We start from the raw sequence: 18,398 nt of genomic DNA, 5'->3' as shown, positions 1-18,398 counted from the left end.
ATATGTGGCATTTTGGCCTACTGTTGGGTATAATTGAGAAGATTCATTGATCTGAGAGGGCTTGCCATTGTCTCAGGGAGATATGTGGGATTGTGTCCACACTGGTGGGGTCACTTATACCCCAGGCTACAGGACTAGTTAAGCTGTGTTGACTGTAAAGCTGTGTTGACTGTGAGAAAAGACAGGACCCATATTACCCCTACTGGCCACCTCCAGTGGAAGCTGCTGAAGTTGAAGGAGCATCACAACCAAACAGGAAAAGGATGGATGGCCCCATGAAGCAGCAGCCATTCTACACTCCTACCTGCACTGATGACAGAGGAGCAGGAAGCCAGGCAGTGTGTGTGTCTGTGTGGAGAGTGAGAGTGCAGGGACCTGCACAGGGCAAGGCTAGCTGGAGTGAGGGCAAGGGAAGAGCTGCTTCCCGGCGATGAGTGCTGACTAGGCTTCATAACTATGGGAGGGATTATGGGCCAGGCTGTAGTGTGGGCAAGGAACCCCCTCTCCAGGAGAAAAGGGAGCATAATGGTAACTTGGAGAAATAAATACACTCTATGTTTACAAGCTGATAAGTTGGCATTGGAGGAACTTATTTCTGAGATATTTGGAGTTCACTGTAAGAACTTATTCTTCCCATCTTTGCCTCAGCTTCTGTTAAAACCCAGATATCTTGATTTTATTTATATAGGATTGTTGATGCTCTGTATTGGAAGAGCAGACTAGAGCTCTTCCAAACTTAATCTAATCCACTGTTAGTTACCTTAATAACATCCAGAAACACTAATGCTAATGTTACACTCAAGGGAAAGATTGGAAAGATTGTCTCTCAGTAGACATTCTCTGACAATTGTTACCTGAATGAAATAGGTCTCTGGAGAAATGATCACATGAAATTAATTTATTTTTATAATATAATAGTGCTAATATACAGTCTCTGAGATTGCTTCCATTCATAATCAAGAAAAATTGCATCAATTAATATTAAACAAGATTTATTTGCTTCACATTTAAAAATATTTCTATCAATAAGGTAATTCAATATTTAGATTTTAAAAGATATAAAAGTATATTAACAGTTACAATACCTTGTCTTTTCCATATTATCCCATGCTACAGCAGTAATCATTATTGATAAGATTTGTGACATATGTTCATATATTTTCCATGAATATATAAGCATGCATGTATATCGCACATACCTTTTGTAACATGAGTAATGTTATACAGCTGTTTTTCACTTAGTATTTCAGAGACGTCATGGAATGTTTGCCTCATGCTTTTGAGGTCTCATTATTATTTTATTGTGAGGATATCTTACTACCTGCTGTACTAATAGATATCTGAACTATCTTCTTTATTTTTTCTGAAAAAAAGTAAAAATTGCAAGTATGGGAAAGAAAATCAAATTACTCCCACTCATCAAGGAAAAGAACTGAAGCAGCCTGATATCTACTGATATGATGCTCCAGCTAATGCTACTGTTTTCCATAAATATCTCGGAGAACATCCAGTTCAGAGGATACTGCAATAGCAAATGCCTATGTTATGTCAACTTGAACCCAGAAGCTTAACTAAGTAACTCAGCAGTTCTGCATCTTGCGGTAAAAAGGACATGTCCATAGTACTCTAGGATGTTGTTCAAATTGAAGAGTTTTAAAGTCCAACTGAGTGATTCAGCAAGGCATCAGGGTCCTAACTGTGTAAACACCCTCAGCTTGTGGAAGAGGAAAGTACCGAGATGGTGCAGGCATGGGCAGATAGCTAATACACAGAATTAGGGAGGAAAAGAGGCTTGCTAGCCCCACTTTTGCTCTTGCTGTTTTGGTGTCTTATGCCACCATGAACTGTTGGTCCTGTTCCATGCCACCCTGCTTGGGAGCCAACTGAGTATGGACTGAAACCTGTATAAACTGTGAGCTAAATAAACCTTTCCTTCCTTAAGTTTAGGTGTTAGGTATTTTGCCTCAACAATGAAGAAAAGTAACCAAGACAGCCTACTTCTCCTGTTAAATGAGAGACTACCAATTCTTTATTAGGTATAGCTTTATCCTCACTGTAGTCTACCATACCTATAGATAATATTGAGACATCAGTTGTAGGATTGCTCCCTTTTTCTGGCAGTACACAATCTAGAGCACTCTGTAGATTAACCCTAAAATTATCCAATTAAAGCTCACATCCTGGAATGAGGAGAGCAGTTGGACCAAGATGGTGGCTGCAGAGTGTTCCTTAAGTGATGGTGATCTTTGGCAGACCTGGCTTCCTAACCACATCATATTCTCTCGCCTGTGGGAGGGGCTAAAACACCAGCACCCTGCAGAGACTGAGAAACCAGCTTCTTCATCGTTGTCCTCCTTGCTTCCTCTGCTGCCACAGCTGCTTACAAAAAACCTGGTCTTCAGCCTAGTGGAGAGTTCTTCCACCAGGATTGGGAAAGCAGCTGCTTTTAGTGGTTTGCCTTCGGGGTCTCAGCAGCAGCAGCGAGGAGCCCTCCCCCTTCCAGTACCAGAGATTGCTGTGCATAAACCCATCTTTGTTTGAAATTTATCAAGTTTTGTTAAGTCTGACACAAGATCATGTAGCACTTACAGGAACTAAAGAACTTATGGTATTAAAATTACCTAAAAGATGGGAGAAGAATTCTGAATTTGAAGGTGGAAAAGTAACAGTGAATTGTAGCACCACTCCCATTGCTGAGAGATTTTTCACCAGTTCTACTTCTCTGACTCTGAAGCATGCTGTATTGTATCCAAGTGAAATGCTAGATCCTCACATTGTGCTGTTAACATCAGACAACGAAGGGCACATGACGCACTCCTTGGGAGCTGCCACCACCCTGCACTCTGAGCAGTCAGAAGCCAGAGGATGAGCCCGGCGGGCGCGGACTGTGGCACGAGTTCAAGAGTTGTGGCAGCAGAGCTGCTGCCTCTGGAGGAAGAGAAGGAAAAAGGAAAGCAGATCCTTTCTGCAGTGATGGTATAATTGCCTTTTGATGCTAATGTTTCTGGAAGAACCTTGAATGCCCAGGGACTTTCACACCCTGCTGCTCATAATCTTTAGGCCTCTTCTGATCACTTTAGACTTGGGATTGTCCCTTAACTGCCAGCCCTCTGTGAATCAATAATCCTGCCAGACTGGGTCTGAGGACCGAGGACCTGGATGCTCTGGAGCATGTATATGCAGGCTTACGTGTATCCATCTGATACCACTCTTGAGTAGGGCTCCATTCTGGTGTCAAACATTGACAACGTGAGGACTGACTTTCTCATTAAAACCCATTGCTAGCCATGGCAAGGCTGTGCTGTTAATAGGTGAACAAGAACAGCCAAAGCAGTCACAATCAAAGAATTCATGTCAAAGTATGATCCTGCAAGTCACATGATCAAAAGTCTGAACTGTTCTTCTGCAAACACCCCTCTAATGTCTCAGGTACTGGCTTTATGGTACTGCTTATTGAAGAGCCAAATTTGTGATGCGCCGTGGAAGACTCACAGCACAACGTTACTCATGGGATGTGTTCACTGAATCTCATCTGAACTTCCATAGCCATAAAATATTCTTGACATGTCTCCCATTATGTCTTTTATTCGCTGCAACAGACTCTCGCATTGCTTGGATTGGGATGTGTAATTGTAACTTGTGGAGAAACATAGAGTGTACCTAAGATTCCACAAGTCTCAATACTGCTTAAAATATAAGCCTGTGAATATAGAAAATACCAAAGTGAAAGTAATACCATTTATTTGCCTACATGGACTTGAATTTTATCCTCAGTTTATTTTTGATTATTCAGCCTTATAGCTAGAGATTTTGGAATCGTTTTGCACAGATCTTTCTTGACTCCAAGTCTGTCTGTCTGTCTACCTACCATCTTTCATCATCTATATCTGTCTGTCTGTCTATCTATCCATCTATCTATCATCTGTCCTGTGTCTATGTATCCACTATCTATGTCTTGCATATCATTTTCTGTGTGCTCCCAACCAGCTCTATGTAATCCACTCCTCCATGATTTCACTTCAGGGTGTTACCATGGTGGAATCTTGATCTTTCTCCATTCAGTTTAAATTTTCTTCCAGTCTAGCTCTCACACCTTTTCACTCCTCCCTTTCCTACATTGTCACTTTCATTTTGTTCCCTAACTTCCAGTGTGGACTCTAGAGTAGCTCTCATGAGCAACTGTAATAAAGTATAAAACCTTAGACTCTTCACAGGTAAGCTATTTAAGCCTAAGGTACCACATCACATCTTGTTGGAGTGACAGAAACACCTTTCAAGTTATCAAAAAGATTTACTCCATAAATTATAAATAGAAGGGAATTATTTAGAGGAATCAAAAACCAAACTGTATGGGAAATACTTCAAAGAATCAACCACCTGAATGTCATCTTTTTTAAAAGGTTCTGCACATCAAAATAAATCACCAAAGTCCAGGCGTGGTGGTGCCTACCTGTCATCCCAGCTGCTGGAGAGGCTGAAAACAGTTGAATCATTATGAGTCCAGTCTACATTGTGAGACCCTGTAGACTCTGGGCTAAATGCATTAAAAAAAAAAAAAAAAGAATAACTGTTCTTTCAGTAACTAATAATTGCTAACTGATTTAAGATGCTCTCAGCAAAAATAATAATGCTAACAACAACAACACAACATTTAAATATAATACTAAGCCATTGTTGTAGGCAGCTGAATTAGATAGACATAGACAATCTGATAGGGCCAGGCCCTCAAGGAGACAATATAGAAGACAAGGTGACTTTACAATTTTGGAAGAGAGAGAAACTCCCCACAGTGGGCCAGACCTCAAGACAAAAGAGTAAACAAAAGTAGCCACATGTTTCCCTAGGAATGGGCACCAGGGATTGATATTCTGAATAGGTATCAATCACCTTAAAAGAGCCTAAATGAGTCAGTAACCCAACCCCCCAGGAAGAGACCCTGTCCTGTATTCATGCCTGCTTGCTATGAATGACTCTTCCCATTTGATTCTCATTTAATTAATTTTACCTGAGCAATGTTGCTTATAATCTCATTGGCTGACTATAGTTTTGTCCCACCTCATGCCCACCTAAGCGAGTTCTCATGTTCTCCACTACCTTAGATTTACTTCACCACTTGGTTTTCCTCTGTTAAAGTCCCTGGAAGAGACAGCAACCTGGGGACCACCCACTGAGGGGCCACCTTCTGTCTCTCTCTCAGAGAGAAGCTTTCTTGTCCTCGAGAAATATATTCTGCTCATAACCTCTGTTAGTTCCTAAAATTCATTCTTCAGTTTTAGAGAACATGACCTCGTCCCAGGTACCATTCAGATCAAGAGTTTCATTTATCCCCCTATATCATTTGTAGGTCATCCACTGACATCATATGTTCCCTATGTCACTATTACCTCCTTAAGTATAATTGCAGACAGTATTGTTTTCCAGAACAACACAGGATGTTGAGCATATCCTGTGGCTGGTTCCAGATGGATGTTGTTCCATTATTGGTGATATAATCTTTACATGCAGATATCATCTGATTCACCACCTGAAATTTTCCAATAAAATGGTGTGAATTACAAAAAAACAACCACCAGACAATGTACTAAGAATTTATTCTCTATGTGAGCCCAAGATACCTACTAAGGTGATTTTACTTTAAGAAGCAGAAGAAGAAAGTCTAATACTCAATAAAGGAAGGGCATATACTGCATCTCTGGGAGAGACAGCAGTTGCATTTGACTTTGGTCCATTGGCAACAATCCTGAAGAATATATTTGGACAAAAGGGCAAAGATAAAGTAGTGTCATATACACTGTACATCTTGTATGAGATTGAGGAAACTTTCCTTACATATGTTAGTATATTACAAAGCCCTGGGAATATCAGAAAGCTTTTGGGTCCATTGCCCATGCATCCGGCAGCTGAAGATAACTATGGTTATGATACTTGTGCTATACTCTGCTTACCTGTGTCCCTAACATCTTAGTGATAACTACTGAATCAGGGATTTTGTATCACTGTGTTATCATAAAGGGAAAAGAAGATATGTCCACACACCAGAAAAATCCTGGGATTCCAGGCCTGAACTCATTCCTTCTTTATATGTGTTCGAATGTGTTGAATTGGAGCTTGCCCTGAAACTGGCATCTGGAGAGGATGATCCCTTTGATTGTGATTGTTCTTGTCCAGTCAAACTTCACAGAGATCCCAAGTGTCCTTCAAGATATCACTGTACTCATGAAGCTGGTGTACATAGTGTTGGGTTAACTTGGATTCAGAAACTTCACAAATTTCTTGGATCAGATGAAGAAGATAAAGATAGTTTATAAGAACTTGCTGCAGAACAAAAATGCTTTGTTGAGCACATCCTTTGTACAAAGCTATTGCCATGCAGGCAACCAGCTCCAATTCAAGGATTCTGGATAGTTCCTGATATTCTGGGGCCTACAATGAGTTGCATCACCAAGTACTTATGAATGCCTTATAAGGCCTTTATTAAGTACAGTCCAGGGTCTGGGGAGATGGCTCAGTGGAATAAGCGCTTCCCTGGCAAGTGCAAGGGCCTGAGATCAATCCCCAGTTCTGAAAAAAAAAATTACAGTTCATCAAGCATCTCCTCTTCTGCTTTGTACGCAAGATAATGTTGAAGTTGCAGAGCCCCTCTCTGTATTCTGCCTGAAATACCCGATTCCTTCGAAAAACACATTGGAAGCATTCTGCAATGTAGTGCTATCAACCCAGCATTTCTGAAGTCATCTGAAAAGGATTTGGACTCTCCTCCTGAAGAATATCTCCAGCTCATCAGGAGAGCCACCCAGGTGTTCAAAGCCACCCAGGTGTTCAGAGAACAGTACATTCTTAAGCAGGACCTGGCAAAGGAGGAGATTCAGCAAAGAGTCAAATTATTACATGACCAAAAAAGTAAACAACTGGATGATCTCAGTTATTGTTGAGAAGAGAGGAAAAGTCTATGGGAAATGGCTGAACTCTTAGCTGACAAATATGATGAAGCAAAGGAAGAACAAGGTATCATGAACAAGATGAAAAAAGTTCTTCAGTTTTCATTTTCAGCTCCCAGTTCTCTCTGATAGTGAGAGACATGAAGAAAGAATTACAGCTGATCCCTGACCAACTTCAGAATCTGGGCAATGCCATCAAACAGTTTACTATGAAAAAAGGCTCTGGGCAGCAAAAGATGGAAAAAGCGCTGAGTCTACAAAAACCCACCATTACTCTCAGAGCCTACCAGCAAAGGTGCATCCAGTCTGTCCTCAAGGAGGAGGGTGGACACATAAGAGAAATGGTGAAACAAATCAGTAATATCCGAAATCATGTAAACTTCTGATACCACCAAGAAGAATCACACCAGAAGTTAAAAAAATGAAGGTTTAGCCCATATTGCAAAATAAACAGGTAACCCTAATTTATAAAGAGACATTTTGGATGAAGAAAAAAAAAGCTCGAGTCCTATAATATATTCATTTTAAAATCCTTCTCTTGAGAAACAGCACAACTACAGGTATGTTCTTGATCGTTTTGTTGAAGGAGTTTGAAAGTTAAATTTTGTAAAATGTGTAGATAACATTCATCTTTGTTCCTTTATTTTTTGAGACAGGACCTCAGACCAGGCTGGCCTTGAACTTGGAAATCCTACTGCATCAGTCTCCCAAGTGCTGGCACTACAGATGTGTGCCACCACAGCTATGTAACATTTTTAGAACTGAAATTACTGCACCAGAAGGATACATATTCACGAGAAGAAAGATTTGTACTAATATTGTTTAGACAACATATCATGTCTACATCTTGTCCTCTGAATAACTAATACGAAGACAACAATATGCAATGTATTAATTATTGTAAGTGCTCTACTAACCTATTTTGAAACTGTTTTGTTGCTATTTTTATCTTTTTTCTCATTAGAATGAATAAAATAAAAAATGATACATATTCAAAGTTTTGGATGGGTATTATCTGCCTTTAAAATACTATACAACTTTTATTAAATTCCCACCAAAATTTTTCTATTGGTTGCTACATTCATTTATAGTTATTTAAATTTTCCTTGTATATAATAATATTGGTTTAGTGAACCATAAGAAGCCCCTTGTTAATCCTCATAAGCAATCTCATGTTACCCCTTACAACATCTGTGACATAAATTTTGTCATTTATGTTTTAGAGAAGGGAAAACCGGGGTAAGTAGAGGTTTCTGTAAAGTCAAATGGCCAGGAGATGTCTGAGTTGAGATTTGACTAGTGTGGCTCCAGAGCCCCTGTGTGTAACTGTTGTACCATGAAGCCTCGTTACAAGAACAAGAACTGTTCAGGGTCTACATGGGAAAAAAGTAAAGCTCTACAGAGAGACATAAAAGAAGGCTGGAATAAATGAAAAGGCATAATACGTTTTACATATAAAATTTATTTTCTTCTTTTTTTTTCTCTTTATAGAAATATTTTATTTCTTTTTAGAAATATTTTATTTCTGAAACAATTTTGAAAGCAAGTTTTGCAGGATATGTACATTTAAGACTGTCTATTGTTATCTTTCAGGACTTGAGACACTTCTCTCCAATCCTTTCTGGTTAAAATTTATTTTCAAAGCACTGTGTTTTCTCATATTAATCCACAAATTTTCAGTCAAATCCAGGCCATTTTCAGGTTCTTAAACTGTGTTCTTTTTTTTTTTTCACTGCCGGAAATTGAACTCAGGACCTTGTACTGGCAGGCGAGCACTTATTCTACTGAGCTATCTCCCCAGCACTCCATTTTCAGGTTCTTGACAAGTGATTTTAATACAGTAAGTCCCCAATTTACAAACGGGTTCTGATCTTGGAGAATGTTTGTAAGTCAGATTTATTCATAAGTCCCACAAAGTGAGTCTAAAGCACCACTGGCACAAATGTACAATAGAAAGACCAAACACATATACAAAAATACTACAAATAAACTATTCTTGCCTTTACAATTACCTACAAATGGTGGTTTTTAGTACGACTGTAAATAAATGATTTTTACTTCTACACTTACTATACCTTAAATTTTGTTTCTATAATTAGTGTTTTGTGCTTTATAGAAGTCCTTTCCACATTGCCACTGAGCTAAATCAACACTTCCCCCTTTAATGTTGCCTTTGGGTATTTTGTCTCAGCAGTGAGAGAAAAGTAACCAAGGCAGAACCTGGTACCAGAGAAGTGGGGTTGTTGATATAAATATACCTGACCATATGGTTCAGAAGACAAAAAGTGCTTGTGGGAAGAGTTTGGAAAAGTTTGGAGATGCTGGCTGAAAAAAATAAAGCTAGAATGTCTGAGGCTTTTCTGTATGGGAGATGCTAGTTAGAGCTCAGAACAGAAGACTGATAGAAATCTACTGATAAAGACGAGGCTTTGGATGTTTCTGCTAGGAAGAAGGACTAGCAGTTATTGGACTTCAGACAATGTGTGTGATGGACTGGAAAAAAGCTTGACTGAATTCTGTTTGTGTCCAGAGACTTTGACCAAGCCTACAATGAAGAGGAGTGGACTCATTAAACTGGAAGAAGAAATTTCAAATGTTGGGGCCATACCATGGCTACTCTGGGGGGCTTTTAGTTAGACTTATGATGAGAATGAAGAACAGAGAGCCCAACCGAATGATTTAAAATGTTGTGAGTTTGGCCGGAAGGAAGGCTCCAGTAAGGCAGCAGACTGAAGGAAAAAAAAAGCAGATGAGATACTGATTGCTGAGAAGGAACAGGAGAATACAATAGATAGCTTGAGAGTATCACAATAAGCAGTAGGACTCCACCCTTTGGAACCACAAAATTGCAAAAATGAAAGACTATATTTTGTGAAGAAAGCTGTAGAGCACCATGTTCCTTGTTCCAGATTGGCTGCAGCCTAGATGATATATTCCTCAGAATTGGATTCTGAGCATCCTCAAAGCCAAGAGGGAGGGAAGTCTGCCTACTGCTCCAGCTGGCAGCAGATCTTGGCATCATCTATGTAGCACTAGTTTTAGGTGCATGCAGAATGCAAGAGTGGTGGAGTTAGCAAGGCTTCTACTCAGATTTCAGAAGGCCTGGGAGGCCAGACACTGCGCCCTGAGAGGGTAGCATGTGAAATAATGAGTGTGAAGCCAAAGTTGCAGTGGAGACCCCAGAAGACTGGAGATGCCAGAACATGGATCATTTAAAGCTAGCTGCAAGGAAAGAGAAAAGCAGGCCCAAGAGAGAATCTATGAGAGCTACAGCTACTGGAAGTGTAATAGGGGTGGAACCACCCAAGGCCTTTGGAGTTCACAGACTGCTTTTGATGCTGCCCATGGAACTACAGGACTTAATGTTTGCCCTGCTGGATTTTGGACTTGCTTTTGTACCTTTGTATTCCTATATTTGTACCTTTTGGAATGGAAATGTCTATCTTGTACCATAGAATGTTGGAAGTGTTTCACTTTCTTTTCATTTGTACAGGGGCTTACAGCTAAGAATTTGCTTTACAACTCAGAAATTTGGAGGTTGGACTTCTCAACAATTATGAAATTATTAGGACTGGCAACTCTTGGAGACATGATAATTTGCCTTTTGCATAGAGGGTTGTACATGAGTTTTTGGGGAGCCAGGGACAGGATGTTATGTTTTGGGTCTAGATGTTCCCACAAAGCCTGATGCAGTTTTAGATGGGTCTTTTGCAGAGGTAGCTGAATCTATAGTGATTAATTTGTAGTGAAACGCTGGGATTAAGGGTGCTGGAATTAAGAATAAGTGATGGCTGGATCAATCCACTGATTAGATTCTCCCTCTCCCAATGACTTCAATCTGGTTAAGATAAACAGCAGAAAGAGGCTTGTTTGCTCTTTTGCTCTTGCTGCTTTTACTGTCTCCTGCTGCCCCAACCACCAAGAACTGTTGCCCGTCTTCCATATGCCTTTCTGCCTTGCAGTCACTTGATTAAGGCTCAAGCAAACTTTGAGCTAAGTAAGCCTTTCCCTTTTTAACTTTGTGTGTTAGGAATTTAGTCCCACCAGCAAGAGAAAAGCAACTAAGACAGGATCAAATGAAATATAAAATTTCTGCGCAACAAAAGAAACAACCAACAGAGTGAAGAGACAGTCTACAGAATGGGACATTTTTGCCAGCTGTTCCTCAGAAAGAAGACTAACATATAGAATATCAAAAGATCTTTTAAAAACTAGATTCCCAGGGCTGGAGAGATAGCTCAGTAGAATAAGTGCTTGCCCGGCAAGCGCAAGGACCTGAGTTCAATCCCCGGTGATGCCAAAACAACAACAACAATAAAAATTAGATTTCCTAAGTAAAAGATTCAACCAAAATTGAGAAACTTAAATGAATAGTTGTTTTTTAGAAGTACCAATGACTAATAAATACGTGAAAAAAGATTCAGCTACATTGGACGTTAGCAAGTAAATTGAAACAACACTCAGATTCCATCTTACTACATAAAGAATAACTGTCATCAAAAATTGAGTATTGATAAATGCTACTGAGGCTGTGCAGAAAAGGACCCCCCTTCCCATTTGACTCTAAAGCAGATGTGTCCAATTCATGCTCCGTGGGCCACTGTAGCCCTGGACAACTTGTGATGAGGCCCCACAGATAATCACCTTTTCAAAAATCTTTTTTTAATTATTCTTTAAAGAACACAAAATAATAATAGAAAAAAAAACAGCATTAGAAATGATACAAAATTTCACTAAAACATGTAATAGGAATTCAATAATGGTTGCTGTATTACATGATGCTATCTTCAAATTAGTTGTTCAAGTTACCAGATATAAATGTGCAAGATTTGTTTAAAGAAAGCACAAAACAATAACAAAAATTTTGTAAGAAATTCATATGAAAAAAAAAGAATAAAAAGATGGGCCGTCAACATACCTCAGAGGTCTAAAGTGCTTAGGCAAGAGTGCAGGGACTGCGGTTCAATCCCTGGCACCACATGCCATGCCAGCCCCGCTCCCAGGATGGGCTGAGCTGGCCACAAAAAAAATAAAATAAAAAAAAAAGAAAAAGAAAAAGAAAAAAAAAGTTAACCATTAACTGCTCCTTTCAAAAGACCAGAAGAAATCAATGGTACAATTATCCAAACCATTCTGCGTATATACCTAAGCAAAAAAAATAACAGAACTAAACCAAACTTGTGAAGAAATGGACTTAGTAAATCTTTTTAAAGTGTTCCACCTACCAGCATCAAAATACACATTTTTCTTAGCTGCACGCAGGATGTTCTCCAAAATAGACCATATGTTAGCACATAGAACATGCTTAAGTAAATGAAAAGGAGATAAAATTATCCCATGCATATTATCTGACCATAGTGCAATGAAACTAGAAATTACTGACAAAGGAAACAGCAAAAACTCTATAAATACATAGAAATGAAATAATACCATCCTGAACAATCAATGGGTCATAGATGAAATTAAAGAAGAAATTAAACAATATTTTCTGTCAAACAAAAATGCAGATTCAATTTTGTGGAAATTATGTGATACAATGAAAAGTTTTAAGAGAGAAATTTATAGTGATAAATTCTCACATCAATGAACCCAAATAAATAATCTTATGCTGCACCTCATAAAGAAGAGGAAATCAAGCCAAAAGCCCAAAGAAGGCTGGAAATTATAAAGATCAGAACAGACATAAATGCAATGGAGACAAAAAAAAATAAAGAATTAATAAATCAAAGAATTGGTTCTTTGAAAGAATAAATAAAATTGATAAACCCTTAGCCAACCTCATTAAAAAAAAGGAAAGAAAAAATTCAAATTCATGCAATGAGGAATGAAAAGGGTAAAACACTACAGATTGTATAGAAATTCAGAAGATTATCAATACTTATTTCCAAAATCTTTACTCTCACAGGATGGAATATACAAAAGGAACAGATTCCTAAATACATATGAACTACCAAAGCTGAATCAGAAAGATATAAAAATTCTGAATAACTCAGTATCAATCAGTGAAATGGAAGATGGAATAAAAGAAAACCTACCAACAAAGAAAATCCCAGGTCCTGATGGATTCACAGCTAGATTCTACAAGAAATTTAGGGAGGACCCAGTGCCAACTCTTCTCAAACTTTTCAATGAAATGGAAAGGGAAGCAATTCTCCTAAACTCATTCAGGGAGGCAGGTATTACTCTGATCACCTTTTTAATGTTACTATGTGATTCTCCCCTTCCCAATCCTTTGTGATACTGGATATAAAACCCGAGAGTGCTCTACCACTCAACTACATCCTCAAGCCTTATTATTTTTTGAGACAGATTCTTGCTAAATTTTCCATGCTGTCATTGAACTTTTTATCCTTCTGCCTCAGCTTCCTAAATAGCTGGGATTACAGACCTGTGCCCCTGCACCCAGCTATTAGCTATTATATGTCTTTTTTTTAAATTATTTTTAACATTTATTTATTGTGTGTGTGTGTGTGTGTGTGTGTGTGTGTGTGTGTGGCCAGCTCAGCCCACCAGGGGGCGCGGCTGGCTGGCATGTGGTGCTGGGGGATCGAACCGCGGTCCCTGTGCTTTGTCAAGCTTGTTTCAAGTAGGTGCTTTAGACCACCGAGCCATCTTTCCAGCCCTATTATATGTCTTTTGTTTTGTTTTGATTGGTGCTTTTAAGACAGTGTCTCACTACTGGGTCCGGGCTGTCCTTAAACTTCCATGTAGCTCAAGCTAGCCTTGAACTTCTAATCCTCTTGCCTCAGTCTCTCAAGTTGTGGGTTTATGGGTTAATATGTTTTTCATTCCTTCACATTTTAGGGATCTTTTGTGATTAGGAAGTAATGCCCAAACTCTTTCAAAGCTGAGATAGTTATCATGCACTAGCTGAGAGAAAGAAGGCCCTGGCTCAGTCTCTTTCAAAATCTCTAAAACTCCAGTATTCACTTGTTGTCCCCATAATTTTAATTTGGCTTTGAATGTAGCCACTTTACTCACTTGAACACAATTGTCATCTTTAAAATGAGAGGTTGAGTTCCACAAGCAGATTGAATTAGTTGCATATATAATCAAGTTTTGTGACCCATTTTGTGACACTGGAATGAGCTGTCATTAGTGACTGTTTTGTAAAAGAAATCTTGAGGGGCTATTTTAGCTCAAAACCCTGGCCAATGATCAGAAAGCCATTTCACTTCTGTGAATAAGGGAAGATATGTTTGTGCTGTGTCCATCTCCTCTTGGGGCTTTGTGAACAGATAAGAGTTAAAGGAAGGTTCTTTAACATTGTTTTTTTCAATCCCATCCTGTATAAATTGTTATGTTCTGGTAAAATTTTTGGATTAGACAGCTTTCCTATTGCTGGTGCAAGATGCTTGACACTGCGATATAAAAGAGGAGAGATTTCCTTTTGGCTTCCAGTTTCAGAGGTTTAAGTCTATGTTTAGCTGACGCTGAGGCAGAAACATATAAGCAGAAGGGCTTGGTGGAGAAAATTGCTCAATTCAAGGCAACCAGCAAGCAGAGATCAGGGGCAGAACCAGGAGAGAAGGAGCCAGGGCTCACATATTATGTGCCTGTGACACACTCCATCTACCGAGGTTCTCACCCTCTAATACCTCATCAGTGGGTTAATCATTTGATAAGATTGGTGCCCTCACAATCCGGTCACCTCTTAGGTTTTCTAATTCCAGTCAAATTGAAAAGCTAGATTAACTGGCCCATTCCTTGAACTTGGGGGTGGAGGTGCGTATGGTCTACAATGATCATCAGGCTTTATATATACTTTTTGTGCATCACAAAATAAAGAGATAGAACACAAAACTTGAGTGGTTCCAGGACATGTAGTGGGATAAATACTGAAGTCAAAAGAAACAGTTATGACTAGGAATTTACTTTCAGCCTACCAGCATCAAACATTAAAAAATAAGTCTAATTATACTAATATTTATATTAATTTAATTCATAGTTTTCATTTATAACTAGGAAAGGGACATTGGGCACAAATTTTATACCAAGTTTATATTTGTACCTACTTAGAAAACATAATAGAAAGAAATCAAAGTAGGAATTTGATGGAGACCACAACAAAGTAGCCCTGAGCAGGACGTAATCAATGGGTTTTCCATGTTTATGTGTGAGTCTTTCCACAGCCTTAGCCACTTGTCTGGAAATGGGGTGTGGACTCATAGTAAGTCAACTTCTGGGAGTCACTACTCCCTATTGAGGCCTATAATGGTGGCTTAAGCTGGAAAGCCCCAAAGGACAAGACAAGGGCACAACCAAGGACACCTGAATGCACCCTCAACTAGACAAAGACTATGGCCTCAGACATCTCACTGCTGGGTGGATGAACTTAACACCTTCCTTGGAGAAGACCTTGAATGGTGCCATCCTTCTTGAGTACTGCCGTCCCTTCTTCTGATAACGCAATCAGCGTGGGCCACCTACAGAAGGTCTTAGTCTTAGCCCTGTGAGAATCTTGAATTCTGTGAGAGGCCTTCGGTCCTCCTGGAGCCCTGAAATCATTCCATTTGCCTCTTTTATTCAGCCTTTGCCCTGCACTAGACGTTCTGTATCGCTGGGTTTCAGCTCCTGCTACCATTAACTCCACCTGTTCTCCTCCTCTCACTCCCACTCCCACCAGAGCCAAGGCAGGGTGCATATATCTTAGAAGATATTCTCAAGGCTTTTGGAAGCAACTCAAAGTAATTATGGTTATTTTAGGTGCTATGAGATCCATACTTATGTAGAGATAGTTCTGAGCCACTCAAGCTCTTTCACACCCAAATCAGGAGCATTCTGGAATTTATTAAATTATACAGTATCACAGATAATAGAGTATTATTGTATACAAATAATGTTTTTACTTAATTTTATTTCATCAATACAACCAGCTTCCAATAAAATGCTAAAATGAAAAAGAACAGTTACTCTATTGTACTCTGAGTTACATTTGCTATAAAGTAGAAAGCCACTGCCTTTGCTTTTGGGAGGAGTTAAGATATGTATTTACTAAAACAATGCTCAATATAATGAAATACTGCTGAGGAGGAGGAGGAGGAAGAGGAGAAGGAAGAGGAAGTGCAAGTTCCTGAGTTCAATCCCCGGTACTGGAAGCAACAACAACAAAAAAAGCTGGCACTATAGCAAGTTAAGCCTTCACAGTCTCAAGATTCATATCTAGAGAAACATTGCTTTCTTTATTAATCTGTAATTGAGTTTAGCAGTGAAACCCTTAATTCTGGTCAGCAAAACAATGGGGTAATTAAGTGGCTTATTCAAGGTAACTCAATTTCCTGGAAATTCGTAGTTTTATCTCTTTTGGGTAATCATTCAGTCAAATATGGGATTCCTTCCCCCATGCCACCACCACTGTCTGTCCTGGTCCCGTAGGGTGAGCTGACGTCCACTGTGGCTACGTTTTATTCCTGTTCACTTTCTATGAAGGGGGTTAGTCTTTGTTCCCAACTGCTACCTCTGCTCCCATCTCGTGCTTTAGGTTTAGGTTTGTGCTCTGGCTTTCGTTACTGATGTTTGATCGTTTCTGTGGCCGTCGGTTTCGGCATCTAACACTTTATTTGTTCTTTGTCCTAACCTCGTGTTTTCTCTGATCTCTGGCTTTCTTGTCGGTCTTGCCACCCCCACTCTCAGGCCCAGCCACAGAGGTTTCAGGAACTCCTGAGTGATTTTATTTCAAGGTGAAATATGTAAGACTTTCTGGACAAACAAGCCCTGTTCATAAAAATTATGGCATAAATATTTAAAAAGAAAGTTCCTGGCCAGGAGCATTTGCAAAATCCCTAATTGGCTTTTGCAATATGATTGTGGTAATCATATTGCTTCCAACAGTACAAATGCTATTGGATCTTCTCTTCCAAGATAAGGGAACAAAGTCAGAGATAAGATAGTGTTGCCTTGGGAAAAGATGCTTGCTTTCTGTGAGCCTGGCTGGCATTGAGAATTTAATGTTCAATGTTAAATCAATGTTTTGGGGTCTGTGAACTTTGTGTATAAAACATACAGCTTCTGGAATGATAATCTGCCAAATGCTAAGTACTCACATTGAATCAGTGCCACGTGGTATGTGGGCGTCTATCTAAACCAAAGCTTCTGTTTAAAAAAGCAAAGGAGGTGGGAGAAAGGTCCAATATATATAAAACTATGTATAGTTTTCCAGTTTCCAAATGTTCTTTCATGCAAGTTAAAGGAAGAGTTTTGAATTATGGTGGTTATATGTTTAAATTTGCCCACACTTGAAAGTTAAGTTTTATCTTAAAATAAGGTTTGCATGGGTTAAAACTTACTGAAAAAAAAAAAAAACAAAAAAAAAAAAAACCTGTAGGGCTGACATATTGTTCAGGGGCAGGGTACCCGCCTAGTATGCTGGAAGTCCTGGGCTAATTCCTGACAACCCCCCCCCCCACACACACACAGCAGACAAAAACCCTGTAAACTGAATGAACTCAGCAGAGTTTGGATGTTAAAGGATCTTGGGGCTGTACAACACTCAAAACCAGAAGAGGCTCGGTGAGCTCTACTTCCGCAGCCTGAGCAGCAGACCTTTCTTTGCAGGCTGAATGAGGGAGCAAAGTAAATACATTTCTTCATAATTTCAGCAAAAGTAGCCAAGCTAGAATATTGAGGACTTCAAAAGAAATAATAGAAAAAGCAAGTGGGCTCTAGGGGTTATGTTTTGGCATCTGTCCCACCTATGCAGGGCCTCAGAGCACCCCCAAACGCCGAGGGACACACTACAGATGCCAGGACAGTGACTTTTCTTGGTGGGCTATTTGGTTCAGTGTGTGTAGATCAACTGGCCACAAGAGGGCAGCAGGGAGTTACTGGCACTGTCAGGAAGCTACTGTAGAGAGCTGGGAGCTCCGCGTTGGCTGAGTAAATCCAGATTAAAAAATGATCTGGCCAAGTGACACTGACTTTTTTCCCTACCCAAGGCATTCTGACTCTGTAGCCTGTGTAGTGGCTGGAAGTGTGCATTTTAGATATGCATGATGTGGAAATACTTCCTTAGAGAATGTAGGATCTTCCAATCACCATCTTTAAACAAGTATGACAATAGGATTGTTAGAAGCATAATATCTGTTAAAATGTTGCCCTAGGACAATAGAGCATATAATAATGAATATTCAAAACAAAGAATAAAAAAACAAGTGGCTTTATGAACTCTTTGTAGAGTATAAAACAGAATGTCGCCAGCACATTGAAGGCTCTTTTTTTTTTTTTTTTAAGGAAGGAAAGATTTATTTAGCTTACAGTTAGCAGAGGTTTCAGTCCATACTCAGCTGGCTCCTAGACAGAGTGGCACATGGCAGAGGGCAACAGTTCATGGCGGCGGAAAACAGCAAAACAGCAGAGCAAATGAGAGGAGTGGCAGCAACAATGGCCACAGAGAGCAAGTCTGTCTCCTTGAAGGCTCTTAAATGCCCTGTCTCCTACTCCCTTTTCCCAGAAATAATTTTA

The 18,398-nt window shown here is 39.5% G+C and overlaps 1 pseudogene; it reads left to right on the top strand.

Annotated features, from left to right (window-relative positions):
* The first annotated feature begins 2,208 nt into the window (after positions 1–2,208).
* On the top strand, positions 2,209–7,345 carry LOC101591604 (annotated as a pseudogene).
* The last annotated feature ends 11,053 nt before the right edge of the window (positions 7,346–18,398 follow it).

Source organism: Octodon degus, unplaced genomic scaffold (assembly GCF_000260255.1).
Source record: "Octodon degus isolate 3935 unplaced genomic scaffold, OctDeg1.0 scaffold00020, whole genome shotgun sequence".
In the NCBI taxonomy this organism is placed as follows: domain Eukaryota; kingdom Metazoa; phylum Chordata; class Mammalia; order Rodentia; family Octodontidae; genus Octodon; species Octodon degus.
The sequence above is the reverse complement of the archived record's forward strand: the minus strand, read 5'-3'. Positions and strand labels throughout refer to the sequence as shown.